Source organism: Callorhinus ursinus, unplaced genomic scaffold, assembly GCF_003265705.2.
Source record: "Callorhinus ursinus isolate GAN/ISIS: 27379988/994484 unplaced genomic scaffold, GSC_fseal_2.0 scaffold6, whole genome shotgun sequence".
NCBI lineage: Eukaryota > Metazoa > Chordata > Mammalia > Carnivora > Otariidae > Callorhinus > Callorhinus ursinus.
Window position 1 is genome coordinate 25081255 of NW_027397068.1, and position 14857 is coordinate 25096111.

The following is a 14857-nucleotide window of genomic DNA, read 5'->3' on the forward strand; positions in this document are numbered from 1 at the left end:
ATACGGGAGAGGTCAAATACATGGCAGAAAACAGATTAAGACATGCACATTTTAATTCACTGAACACCTTTTTATTGTGCATCAGTTCCATTCCAGGTGCTGCTCTAGGTACTGGGGATATAGCAATAAGCAAGATAGATAATATTCCTATCCTCATGGGTTTACACTCTAGTAGAGAAAACTTAAAATACGAAAATAAAAATAAATAATGTGACATTTGCTATATAAAAGTGTTGGGGGAAAAAGGCAGAAGGAACAAGTATAAAAGTCATTAAGTGGAAAAGAGCTTGGGGTGTTTGAGGAATAACACAAAGCCCAGTGTAATTAGAATACAGTGAGCTTAGGAGAAAATGTAGGAAATAAAGTCAAAGACATATTGGGTAGGTAGAGATAGTCTGATGAACCAAATGGTTTGGATCAATGGAGTGATATAATCTCATGTATATTTTTAAAATATTTGCCTAGCTACTAAGTAGAGAGCGAAGTGTAGGAGCACAAGAGCACAAGCTAGGACGTCAGTTAGGAGACTGCTGCACCAACTCAGTAGAGGAACCGTGGTGGCTTGAAGCACTCGGTGAAAGTGGTGAGATGTATGTTTTTTGAGATTTTGCTGGTGCATAGGATGAGGGGCTTAAGACAAAGAGAGAAGTCAAGAGTCTAAAATTTAGAGCCTAAGGATTTTGGCCCAAGTTACTGTGTGGCTGAAGTTGCTATTTATCGATATGGAGGACACTGGAGGAGGAGCTGGTTGGGGCAGGGAAGAATCCAGAGTCCTTTACGTTTGAGATGCTTATTAGACATCTAAGAGGAAATGTCAAGTAGAAGGTAGATAGATGAGTCTGGCATTGAGGAAAGAGGTCAATATTAGATACATTCCATTTTTTACCGTACTTACATTACCTATCTCATCAGCATTGTAGTGTTAAAACCACAGAACTGAATGAGATCCTTTAGGAAATGACTGTAGATAGAGAAATTTGAGGTAATAAGCCATGCAACATGTATAGTTAGGAAGGTGTAGACAGATCTAACAAAGCAGTCTAAGAAGCAGCAGTGAGAGTTGGTAGACCAGAAGTCAAATGAAGAAAGTATTTACAGTGCACCTGAGAGAGTAAAAAGTCTGAAAATTGACTACTGAATGAAGTAGCATAGAGGTCATTTGTGTTCTTGGTAAGTGTACTTTCATTGGAGTGACGAGTGTGAAACCTGATTGAAATGGGTTTAATGAGAAATAGAACATCTTTCTTATATTGCTAAAGATAGTGTTAGTTCATATAACTCATTTATTTATTTATTAATTTATTTAAGATTTTATTTATTTGCGAGAGAGAGAATGCGAGACAGCATGAGAGGGAGGGGGTCAGAGGGAGAAGCAGACTCCCTGCTGAGCAGGGAGCCCAATGTGGGACTCGATCCCAGGACTCCAGGATCATGACCTGAGCCGAAGGCAGTCACTTAACCAACTGAGCCACCCAGGCGCCCTTCATATAACTCATTTAAAGGACAGTTTGGCAATAACTAGCAAAATTCAAATGAACATGTCTTTGACCTAGCAATTCACCTTGGAATTTATCCTGTAGATATGCTTGATTATGTGCAAAATAACATATGTAAAGGTAATTTTTAAAGATTATGGTAAAATGTATATAACAAAACTTACCACCTTAATCATATTTAAGTGAATGGTTCAGTGGAATTAAGTAATCCACCTTGTTGTGCAACCATCACCACTGTCCATTTCCAGAACATTTTTCATCCTACAAAACTGCAGCTCTGTACCCATTAAACAATAATTCCCCATCCCCCTCCCCCCAGCACCTGACAACACTCTTCTACTTTCTGTTTCTATGACCACCATCTTATACAAATTAAGTGTTAAATTAATTAAACAATAAGGCCATTAGACTGAGGTGGTTCTTATGTCTTAGCAGCCTATCTATGTAAGAAAACCAGATATTAAGACTGTAAATGTCTCAAGGTTAAGAAATCAAAACTTAAGGACAACCAGTCATGAACAGCCAACTAAGCTGTCCCAAATAAGGCAACCATTTAAGCTATAGCCTTTCAAATTTCCTTCCTTTGCTTCTATGTCTTCTCTATAAAAGTCTTGCTAACTAACTCCTGTTAGCGGAGAACTTCTAGCCACCTCTAGGTGGATGCTGCCCAATTTGAAAATATTTTTGCTCAAATAAACCTTAAAAAAATTTTTTTATAAACCTTAAAATTGTGATACCCTTCAGTTTATCTTTTAACAGTACTCATCCAACCCCTCCTACCATTTTCTAGATCCTTTATCCTGTTTTTTCTCATTATCTTTATCTCCACCTGACACATATAGTCATTTATCTGTTTACCTCCCCTCCATACATGCATGTATGCTCTGGGGTGCCTGGGTGGCTCAGTCGTTAAGCATCTGCCTTTGGCTCAGGTCATGATCCCAGGTCCTGGGATCGAGCCCCACATCGGGCTCCCTGCTTGGCGGGAAGCCTGCTTCTCCCTCTCCCACTCCGCCTGCTTGTGTTCCCTCTCTCGCTATGTCTCTGTCAAATGAATAAAATCTTAAAAAAAAAAAAAAAGAACGTATGCTCCTTGAGGGCAGGACCTTTGTTTATTTTTGTTCTTTGCTATATCCTTAGAGCCTAGCAAAATACTTGGCAAGTGTAGGAGCACATTATTTGTTGGCAAGAATGAGGTTCAAGGGGAAAAGCACTCCTATTCTAATTTCCTGGCTAATGGATTAGACCCTGACCCTGAGGATGTACATTCTCTAGGTGTTGAACCCTTAGTCCTTTGCTATTTCTCCCGAACTATCAGTTCTTAATCAGTACAACTTTTTTCTTAATGCAACTTTGATCCAATTTCTTATCTTTTGCCATGACTTTAAGTTCATAGTCCCCCTGTCCTTCCTCAATGACCTCCTGAAAACTGCTACTTCCAGTTCATCGATGTGTCCAAGATACATGAACATATTATTTCTTCCTCTGTGTTTACTAATATTATCCTCAACACACACACACACACACACACACACACACACACACACACACACACACACACACTATGTTCCTAGAGTAGAGAGAGATTGTTATTATTCACTTAAAAGCAAATAACCCTGCTATGGTGTCCCGTGTCCCAATTCTTTCCCCTGGAATGATACAACAAAAACCAGATATGACTCTACAAATACAGGGCTTATATTGTAGCAGAGTAATGCCCACCCCCCAAAAAGAATCTGGACATTTATATAAAAGAGAGAAGCAGCTGTCCCCTTCCCTACTGAAAGTCTTCTTGGAGATGGGATGGAGAGGATCCTGGATTCTCTTATAAACAAATCTCTCAGGGGAAAGATAAAGAGCATTGTCTTCAGCTTTACAACCCAGTGATGCCTCCATGGTTCTGGCTTTCACACCGCCCCCCCCCCCCCCCCCCCGGCCAACACAACTATAAACACATGCCTCTGTGAGGTAAATCTCTCTGGAAGTCTCTCATTATCTAATTAGTCATAAGTTACTTTTCAGTGCTTGCTGGAACCACGTTTCAGTAACATTTATACAGAAAGCTCTGGCTGTGCAGAAACCTAGAAATACTTTCTCTGCAGCCCCCACCATCTTCCCCTCCAATTTGCTAGTATCCAGCAAGGACCTTAATTGCAAGCATCAGAATCTTGCTCTCACTGATTTAAGCTGAAGAGTCATTAGGAGGCATACAGACAGGCTTGGAAACCAGGCAAGGAGGTCTGAACAGCAGGGTTACAACCAGGATCATTCCACAGAATGAATCTGACGTGACTGCTGATGAATGCCGGGGACCACAGCCACACAGCTACTATCCATCAGCTGTTAGCTGCTCACAGCAACTACTGGATGCCACAGCAGAACTTCTGGCCACTGCCACTACTACCATAAGAATGGATTAAAGAGTCAATTCTTTATATCATAGGTTTCCAGTATAAACTCTGGGGCTGGAACATCTGATTGGGTGAGCCTAGGACATGTGGTTCTGCCCAAGCGGCAAAGAAGGCTAGGAAAGTGAGTGTGTCATTTTAGCTTCTAGGGTGGAAAGTGAGCTCTGACTATAGCTTAAACATTTTTATGGGGAGTTGCCCCCCCAAAAAGAAGGGAGTTCTGATGCTGGGCAGCCACAAAAACAAGAAATGTCCGCTATTTGGCTATTTACCTGTGTTCCTTATCTCAGTCTTTATCTATATCCATCCAAATGCATACGCTAGAAATCATGGCAGCATCTTTGTATTGTTTGCCCCTACACCCAATAGGTCTCAATGCATCTTGCTGACCCTCTCCCCTTAAGCATTTCTTCTTTCCCTCCAGGTTTTTTTTTGGGGGGGGAGGGTGTATTGCATGCATTAGTTTAAAGTGTACAACATAATGATTTGATATATGTGTATATTGCAAAATGATTACTAAAATAGGTTTAGTTAACATCCATCATCTTACACAGTTATGATGAGAACTTTTAAAATCTTACTATCTTAGCAACTTTCAATTATACAACACAGTATTGTTAATTATACTAATCATGCTGTACATTACATCCTCCTCAAAGCTTTTTTTCTTGTAACCGGAAGTTTGTGCCTTTTGTACCCCCTACCCCCCACCAAGCACTTCTTTTATCTCCCTTTCACTTCTAACCCCATTACCATGGCCACAGTTGAGCCTTCATCATTTCCTCTGCAATATACTTCTTGGATATTTGCTATAGTATCCTGCTTGGTTACCTTGAACCAGGCCTTTACTCCTGCTCAGTCTTCCATACTGTTATTACACAAATGTCTTTCTGATACTCAATCATATCAGTCCCCTAATTAAAGTCTGTCAAGTGGTCTTCATCACATTCAGATAAAGTTCAGACTACTGGAATGGAATACAGGCCCTTCTGGGGCCCCATTTTCAGCTTCATCTTCTTTCAACATTCTGCTATATGAACCCTTCACTTCAATCATGACAGAATACTTGTTCTCCACATACATAGTTCTTTCTCACACATCACATCTGTGCATATACTATTGCTCCTCCCTGGAATGTCCTTCCAACCTCATTTACTTGCTTAAGTACTATTTTTTTTTAAGATTTATTTATTTATTTGACAGAGAGAGACACAGCGAGAGAGGGACCACAAGCAGGGGGAGTGGGAGAGGGAGAAGCAGGCTCCCCGCTGAGCAGGGAGCCGGATGTGGGGCTCGATCCCAGGACCCTGAGATCAGGACCCGAGCCAAAGGCAGATGCTTAACGACTGAACCACCCAGGCCACCCAGTACTATTTTTCTTTAAGACTCAGCTCATGCCTCCTCTAGATGAGTAGGGGCGCACTCTTTCTGATCACATAGCTTATTCTGTACACATATATCAGCTTAATCACCATGTGTTAGGTCACTTTACTGTCTGTCTCCCTTACTAGTGATTTCTTTGAGGTAGAGTCTTGCTACCTCTATATCCTCACTGTCTTAAATAATAAATATTTGGTGATAGAATTAAAAAACATCACTGGAAGCAGAAAAGAGTTTTCATTGGACTGATGAAACTGAGATATAAGTGGTTTAGATGAGTTGTCCAAAGCTATACAGCTAGTTATAGCAAAACTAAAAATATAATTCTTTTTTTTTTTTTTTTTAGTAATCTCTAACCCCAACGTGGGGCTTGAACTCATGACCCCAAGATCAAGAGTCCCATATTCCACCAACTGTGCCAGACAGGTGCCCCAAAATAGAATTCTTTTTTTTTGTTTTGTTTTTAGGGTTGTGGGGGGTTGGGGGGAGAGGCAGTGGGAAAGGGGGAGAGAGAATCTTAAGCAGGCTCCACACCCAGTGTAGAGCTTTTTCTCCTGACCCTGAGATCATGACCTGAGTGGAAATCAAGAGTTGGATGCTTAACCAACTGAGCCACCCAGGCACTGCAATTCTGTTTTTTTTTTTTTTAAGTTTATTTTTTTAGTAATTTCTATGCCCAACTTGGGGCTCTAACTCATGACTCTTGAGATTAAGAGTTGCCTGCTCTTCTGACTGAGACAGCCAAGCACTTCCCCCCCCAAACTAGAATTCTTAATACCTAACGCTTTATTCACTCTTCTCTACTACAACTTCTATTCTACAAGGCATTTTGCCTTTTACAAAAATCTCACTGCAGCCTTGATTCTGGAAATTTACCCCTACATATGGAAGGGGCCCATATGATTTTAAGTAGAAAATATTCAAAGATATTGCCCCAGAAGCAACTCTTATGATTAAGAGGCTATATAGCACCTTAGAAAAAGTTACCCAAATTGTATTAATTTCATATACACAGAAATTCTTTCCATCATAAAGTACTTAAAAGTCATTATCTTATAACATAGTCAGCTGATCTGCCTTAGAAATGTTTGAAATGATGGTACTTATGTGAAGGCAAAAATCTGGGTTTTCAAAAAGATAAGTACTGTATGACACTACTTATGTGGAATTTAAAAAAGACAAATTCAGAGAAACAGAGAATAGAGTGGTGGTTACCAAGTGTTGGGTGTAGAGGCCTCTTTTAGGCAACAGCCTTGAGCAATGGAAAGTAGAAAGGGTCAACGGCGGCCCCCTGGCTGAATACAGACAGGCCCATCAGGCAACCCACCTCAAAATACCCATAGGCCCTACCTAACCAATGGGCTACTTACAACCAGGCAGTTTCCAAATAAGGGAAAATTCCATACATCCCCATACCTTCTCACTTTCCCCCTTTAAAAACAGCCCCTACCCATTGCCTTGTGGCAGTCTGGGCTTTCCTACCTACACCTCCCTTGTGGTGTATTCAATAAACTATCTCCTTTGTTCTGCCTCAGGTGAATCCTTTCATTGCCTGCACCACCAGCTTCCACCTGATGGGGTTGCCCCACATTTTGGGGGCCCTCATCTGATTGGAAGTGATACCACATTGGGGAGTGGGGAAATTGAAGAGATATTGGTCAAAGGGTACAAACTTGTAGTTATAAGATTAACAACTTTGGGGATCTAATACTGTATCATATACTTGAACACTGCTAAGAGTAGATCTTAAATATTCTCATCACAAAAGAGAAATGGTTAACTATGTGATGGAATGGAGGTAGTAGCTAATACTATGGTGGTAATCATTTTATAATTTAGAAATATCTTAAATCAACACCCATAAACTTACACAATGTTATGTACCAGTTACATCTCAATAAGGGAATAAAAAAGCTGAAGCAAAGAAAAAAATCTGGGTTTTAAGGAAGCAGGTAAAATTTTAAGGCACTGACTTGTCAATAAAATGGTGTGGCTTTGTTTTATCACTCTTGTTAAGCAAGTCAGATGATTGTTTATATTCCCTCCAGTGCTTAGATGCTGTAGTTGTAGTAATTGCTCAATAAAAGTAACAGAGTAGTGCCTGGCTGGCTCAGTCCATAGAGCGTGCAACTCTTGATCTTGGGGTTGTGAGTGTGAGCCCCACATTGGGTGTAGAGAATACTTTATTTAACAAATAAATAAAATAAAATAAAATAAAAGTAACAGAAAGCAACTGATAGTCAGCCATGAGCATCGGGATGACCCAGAACAAAGTTGTTAGATTTGGGGTGTAAGGCTATAATTATGTAAGATCAGAGCAGAATCCACCATGACTAGAGGTCTAATTATAGCTCAGTACCATAGCTCCTGGAAAATTAAAGAAGTATTTCCAAATCACTACTGCCTCAGGGGTTTTATAACCTCAGGTTAACAAATTATCATACTTACATGGATTGCAGTAATAATAGGCAGTAAATATTTTCTTTTATCTTTGAAATTTCATCCTTTGTTTTGTTCTCTACACCAGGAAGGCTCAGAAACTTGTCATTAGAATGAGACAACAGATTTAGTCCTAAAATGTGTTTAAAAAAACAAAAAACCCAGGGGCGCCTGGGTGGCTCAGTCGGTTAAACGGCTGCCTTCGGCTCAGGTCATGATCCCAGGGTCCTGGGATAGAGCCCTGCATTGGGCTCCCTGCTCTGCGGAGAGCCTGCTTCTCCCTCTCCCACTCTCCCTGCTTGTGTTCCCTCTCTCGCTGTGTCTCTCTCTGTCAAATAAATAAAATCTTAAAAAAAGAACCCAAAAAACACAGGCCCAATATGGTGTCACTTAGACTAAGTTCCCAAACCAATGTTTAATATATAATCTAATTGCAATTTCAACCTCCTCCAGAAATGTACTCTTAACTGGCCAGTCTGGAATTTTTCAACCTGCATCCATGAATCTGCCACATGGGTCCTCTTTACTTCCCAGAAAAAGATGAAGTAATCTGCATAAGGCACTTAGACACTTTGCTTTTCCCCCTAAAAGTGGCCTCACCTGGAACAATCCTTTTCTTTTGCTAATAACTTTCTTGCCTCTACCCTCCTTCTATAAAAACCTTCCATTTTGTACAGCTCCCTGAAGCACCTCTCTACTTCTTAGATGGGGTGCTGCCTGATTCATAAATTCATTTAATCAAGCAAATTAGATCTTCAAATTTACTTGGCTGAATTTTGTTATTTAACAGACGCAACAGGTATTTTAAATAGAGGAGTAAATACCTATTTAATGACTATCACTAGGTCTCACATACAGTTAAGTTTAAAAATCAATTGGCAGAAAAACATTATATAACATAACATATATGTATGTAATATAATTACATATTCATACATTTATATATCAATATCCATTCATTTTTTTAAAAGTCACAAGGATAATACCCATAAAGTGGCATCAACTTTGATGAGAGACATCATATTGAAAGGAAAATTAAGGTCACATGCAGCAATTTATACTTTACATGTCTCTATATTTTAAGTTTTTGCCAAAAATATCCCAAGTTGTATTAAGTATTAATTTTTCCAGTTAAAACAACAACAACAAAAAACTTGTGACTTGCTAGGGCAGAATTTAACTCAGGGAAGATAAAGTTTCCCATGCTCTTAATAGCTCTGTTACTATGATACAATTATATTATGAGCATGTTTACATAACACAGTCTAGAAGTAATTCAATATGTATCTAGTATTTTATTATATAGATACAGTATAATTTTATTCATAAGTCTTTTATTTTGTTTCCAACCATTTAAAACAAAGTTAAAAACTTTTTAAAACTATTTATTTATTTGAAAGAGAGAGAGTGAGAGAGAGCAATCATGAGAAGTGGGGATGGGTAGAGGGAGAAGCAGACTCCCTGTTGAGCAGGGAGCCAGATGAGAGACTCGATCCCAGGACCCTGAGATCATGATCTGAGCTGAAGGCAAATGCTTACCGACTGAACCACCCAGGCACCCTAAATTTTTTTATTATGGAGTTTTCCAAAAACAAAATTAGATAACATATACATGAGAAACCCCCAAGTATCTATAACCCAGCTTCAATGATTATCAATTTATGGCCAAACCAGTTTTTCTAAATAAAAACTTTGCTTTCTCTACTTATATAACTTCTTTTTCTTTGTAATCATCTTTATCTAAAGATGAAGAAGACATTTCATGAATATCTGGATTCTGGTCCATTCACCATTCTCAAAACTTTAATTAACCTTTAGAATCATCTTCCATTAATAACATGGTTATTTATCAGAGTTTCACAACTATCTGGGGCAAACTTACTTAAAACCTAAATCCCCTAAGATTTTATCTGTTCCTGTGACAATCCAAAAATATAAAAATCCTGTGCAAAGAACTACAATGATAATTGTGATTTAAAGCTATCAGTATGCACTGACAGATAAAGAGTTGTGTAAAATAGAGGGGATCAGAAAAGAAAATAATTTGGGGAAATGAACTAAATTTCTTCCACACTTAACATTTTCTTTCATGATCTTTGGTTTTAAGCACCTTCTGGTTAAATGAAAATAAGCCAGGTGGCAGATGCAAGCCCAGTTCACTATTTCAGTGGCTCCACATGGCATCCTCCTGGAATGCTTTGCAAGTTAAAATAGTGTTCTTTTCCAATGCAAGGCAGAGTAGAACTCAGGGATCAAGACCATGCATTAGGCTGGAAAGCAAGTTAAATTGGATGTAATCACATGGTGTTTCAGTGCAATGGTGATTCAGAACCATGGACAGTGGTGCCCTCTTCTCCCTTATCCCTGTGGTAGATAGTTTGCTCCTACAGAAAGGCATCTGTTACTGTGTATTGGCAGTGGCTAGAGCTAAGGCACAGACAAGGTTCAGAGGCCAACTGCAGAGGCCAATCTGGCATCAACAGAGCCAGGCAGAAGCATGGTAAAGGCCTTAAAGTCCAAAGACAGAAATGCAGGAATCACACTCAGGGAAATAAAAAGTCAAATTTGAGGTCAAAAAGAAGGACTGGAGCATAAGCTAAGGCCAAATACAATGGAAAAGGGAAGGTATTCAAAATTGAGGACTAGAAACAGCACTTTCAAGTATAGAAGCAGGCAACAAGGTCTACACAACAATGCAACTAGAATAAGGTGTCCTTGCCTTTGAATCTGAATTCAATTCGATGCAAGTTAATTCAAATCCACAAGCACTCAATGCACACCAAGAGTGAGACAATGGTTTTAGGTAGTAATCCTGGTGTGGACAAATAAGAGTTAACAGATTTTCACTGCTCAGAGGCATAAACAAGATTGAACAGAGATGCTACTGATCATACCTGTGACCTAGGTCTTCTGGAGCCTCAAGATCTCGACATCTGGAAGCAGTACCTTAATTCACTATCAATTCCTTAGCACTAACTCAGAGAAGATAAAGAAAACAATGAAAAGAAGAATGAGGTCACTGGAAAAGGGGAAATTGATGAGTACCAACATGATTATCCCCACCCTCTTATTAGGTGTTTCATTTCAACACTAAACAATCTCTCTAGTCAAAAAGTGACTTCATATGGACCTCCTTTAGGAAGAAAACCAAGTGTATGTCTGTGTGTATGTGTACATGTGTGTATAAATTGAGAAATTTTGTTTTGATTTTATCCAAAACAGATAAATGGGTGCCAACACAATTGAGAGAAAGAGACAATTAAACACAGTATATAAAATTTTTTTCCACTCAAGAAGAAAAGCACCACTTAAGAGTAAGAGACTCCTTATACTCTTTTTAAATATACTAAATAAAGGATGGACTCATTAGACAAAACAATCCATGAATACAGTGGGTAAGATTCTTAACATCAGAGATTCCTTTCTCAGAGATTGACAATGCTGCCAACTTAGTGGGAAGAAACTGTAAATAGAAGTTTGAGAGTGGCAAATAAGCAAGCAGAAGTAGTGGAAGACCACATACCCACTTGATTTTGCTGCAACACTGGCATAATTATCATGGATGTAAATGTCATCTGGCACTAAGGTAAGTCTCTTCATCAGTCTTTACAATAGATTTGGTATGATGTAACTACATGGATGTTCTCAAACTTCTTCAGTGCTCCATGGGTACCTCTTCCAAATTTATGCTTTGTTGATTATAGAATACCTTCCTAGATAAGAAGCTTATTCTTTGTTCAGAGATACACAAAAAACTATACTTCTGCTTAAAGCACATTCAGGTCCTGCCTAATATCTAGGAAGATCAAGGGCCACACTTGGACCATAATGATTTTTCTTTCTGTAGATACCATGATTAGGGGCTTTGAGTGAACTTCTAGAATAGGGGTCAGCAACTTTTTTCTGTTGAGGACCAGATAGTAAATATTTCTAGGCCACATATTCCTCTCAATCACATAATCTCCTTTCTTTTTTAAACTTTCTTAACATTTAAAAATTATAAAAAACAGGGCACCTGGATGGCTCAATTGGTTAAGTGTCTGCCTTCGGCTTGGGTCATAATCCCAAGGTCCTGGGATCAAGTCCTGCATCGGGCTCCTTGCTCAGCAGGGGGCCTGCTTCTCTCTCTCCCTCTGCCTGACGCTCCCCCACTTGTGCTCTTGCTCTCTCTCTCTCTGTGTCAAATAAATAAATAAAATAAAAAAATATATATATAAACATTCTTAGTTTAAACAGACTACAAACTAAATTTGACCCATGGGATATATTTTACCAACTTCTGCAAGGAAAAAGGTCAGAAGATTAGAGTTACCTCACTTCAAGAAGAAGTAGGATGAGGGCACATTAATGGAACCAGAGAAACATAAGGAACTTCCAAAAAAAAAAAAAAAGTGATACTCCTTTTTTTTTTCCCAAAGGAATGCCATCTGTGTTTTGGTTTTGACAACTAAAACTAATTTGCCCCATGGAAAGGATATGGTTTGTCAATTCCACACAAGCAATGATGTTCATTGGAGTAAACTAGTAAGGAACACTTCTGACAAACTCAAGTGAAATACTCATTACCTCATATCAGCTATTTTCTTCCTCAGATCAGCTATTTAGGCAACAACTTGTTTTTGTTTTGTTTTTATAGATTTTATTTATTTATTTGAGAGAGAGAGAGAGAACGGGGGTGAGGGACAGCGGGAGAGGGAGAAGCAGACTTCCCACTGAGCAGGGAGCCTGATGCAGGACTTGATCCCAGGACCCTGAGATCATGACCTGACCCGAAGGCAGACACTTAACCTGGGTGACTGAGCCACCCAGGTGCCCCTAAGCAACAATTTGAAAGAAAACTTTCCTTCCATAATATGTAGAAAATATCTGTATGTGATGTGTTTGTGTATATATTTAAGAAATAGATAAAATGTATGTGCGTGTTTACATATGTAATAACGGATTTCTAAAATGTGTATATATAATAAAATATATAAACACATTTATATATTTTATCTAGTTCACAGATCCTATTTTTGCAGAACACAGCTTTCATATATAATTTCAAAAGATATATAAGGGAACTAATAGAGTATAATTGAATGAGTAGGAATGGTTACTGCTCAGCCATCAAATTAACTAGTTTTGTCAATTATTGCCTCCCATGCCCATAAGATACAGGACATACACACTCATGTAGCAAGGTCTCCAGTGTCATTTTATTTTTTTAAAGATTTTATTTATTTGAGAGAGAGAGAGAGAGTGCCCGAGAAAGAAAGTGAGCGAGCAAGTATGAGCAGGAGTGAGGGTGTGGGGGTGGGGGGCAGAGGGAGATGGAGAAACAGGCTCCCCATTGAGCAGGGAGCCCCACGCAGGACTCCATCCCAGGACCCTGAGATCATGACCAGAGCTGAAGGCAGATGCTTAACCAACTGAGCCACCCAGGTGCCCCTCCAGGGTCATTTTATAGAGCAGTACTCATATCTAGAGCGATGAGGATTCTATACTTGCTCGACAACCATTGCCAAGGTACATCACACACATTTCCATTAATCAGTCAGCTGCTCCTCTTATAAGAGAAAGTTTTTCATAAATGTATGTATTTAGATTAAATTTACTGTCAAGGAGGGGCACCTGGGTGGCTCAGTCAATTAAGTATCCGACTCTTTTTCTTTTTTTTTTTAAAGATTTTATTTATTTATTTGACAGAGAGAGACACAGCGAGAGAGGGAACACAAGCAGAGGGAGTGGGAGAGGGAGAAGCAGGCTTGCCTGTGGAACAGGGAGCCCGATGCGGGGCTCGATCCCAGGACTCTGGGATCATGACCTGAGCCGAAGGCAGACGCTTAACGACTGAGCCACCCAGGCGCCCCAAGTATCCGACTCTTGATCTCAGCTCACGGTTGTGAGTTCAAGCCCATGTGAAAAAAAAAGTAAAATAAAAAAATTGTCAAGGAGGTGACATTGCCTTCTACAAATGATTCTCATATGTGCTAATTACCTTACAGAACACAGAAGCTATAGAGAGATTAGGGTAATGACTTGGATGGATGAACAAATAGGTCAACTAGAGATGAGTGAACTGATTTGTCTAATATTAGAACCAAGCCCTACAAACCCCCTGCCTGAACTAAACCATACAATTGCTTCTGCAGTTTTGGAACTTAAAGGATAGCTTTAAACCTTTTCATATATTTGCTAGTCTTCTTCAAGAATTATAAGAGATGTAAATGTAATTACATTCTGAAGAATTATAAGAGATATAGAAGCACACTAACAAAACTGCATTCCTAGAGGTATATGATTTGACAAAAGATCCTCCCATTCTGTAAGGCTTTCAAGATTTCCCTAACACCCATCTTAGAAAGGCTCTGAACATGAAAACCCTCAACAACTACACGGGGTGCGGTCATGAACAAATATCAAAATGTAACATGGGGGGCACCTGGGTGGCTCAGTTGTTGGGCGTCCGCCTTCGGCTCAGGTCATGACCCCAGGGTCCTAGGATCGAGCCCCACGTTGGGCTCCCTGCTCCACGGGAAACCTGCTCCTCCCTCTTCCACTCCCCCCTGCTTGTGTTCCCTCTCTCCCTGTCTCTCTCTGTGTCAAATAAATCAAATCTTTAAAAATTAAAAATTAAAAAAAATGTAACATGAGGATGGTCCTCCATAACATTTATCAGCAGGTAGGACTTTATGATTTGAGTAGCTAATATAAGGTGATAAGCAGCCAACACAGAGGGTTATCTTAAAGAAGGAAAAAGACAGAGTTCTTTATTTTGCACTTCTCCCTGCCTTTCAAATGCACCCTTCTCAATCTTCACAAAAATAAAAATATCAGATTCAGTAATAAAATGAGAAAGATTATTGGCCAAATAAAAAAGTTAAGCTATTGGGCAATATGACTCAATACTTGTTTTAATTTCCTTAGGCAACCAAAGACTATCTCTGTATGTGCTGCCCTGATATCTCATCTCTGTAATGAGAATTAGGTCAGAGAGTTTAAATAAGACCGGTTTTTACGACTGTAGGAATAACTAAAGGTTATTCACATGACTGGATGTAGTAGGCCCTTAGTGAATCAAAACCAGCATTTAGGGACACCTGGTTGGCTCAGGAGAAAAGCATGCAGCTCTTGATCTTGGGGTCGTGAGTT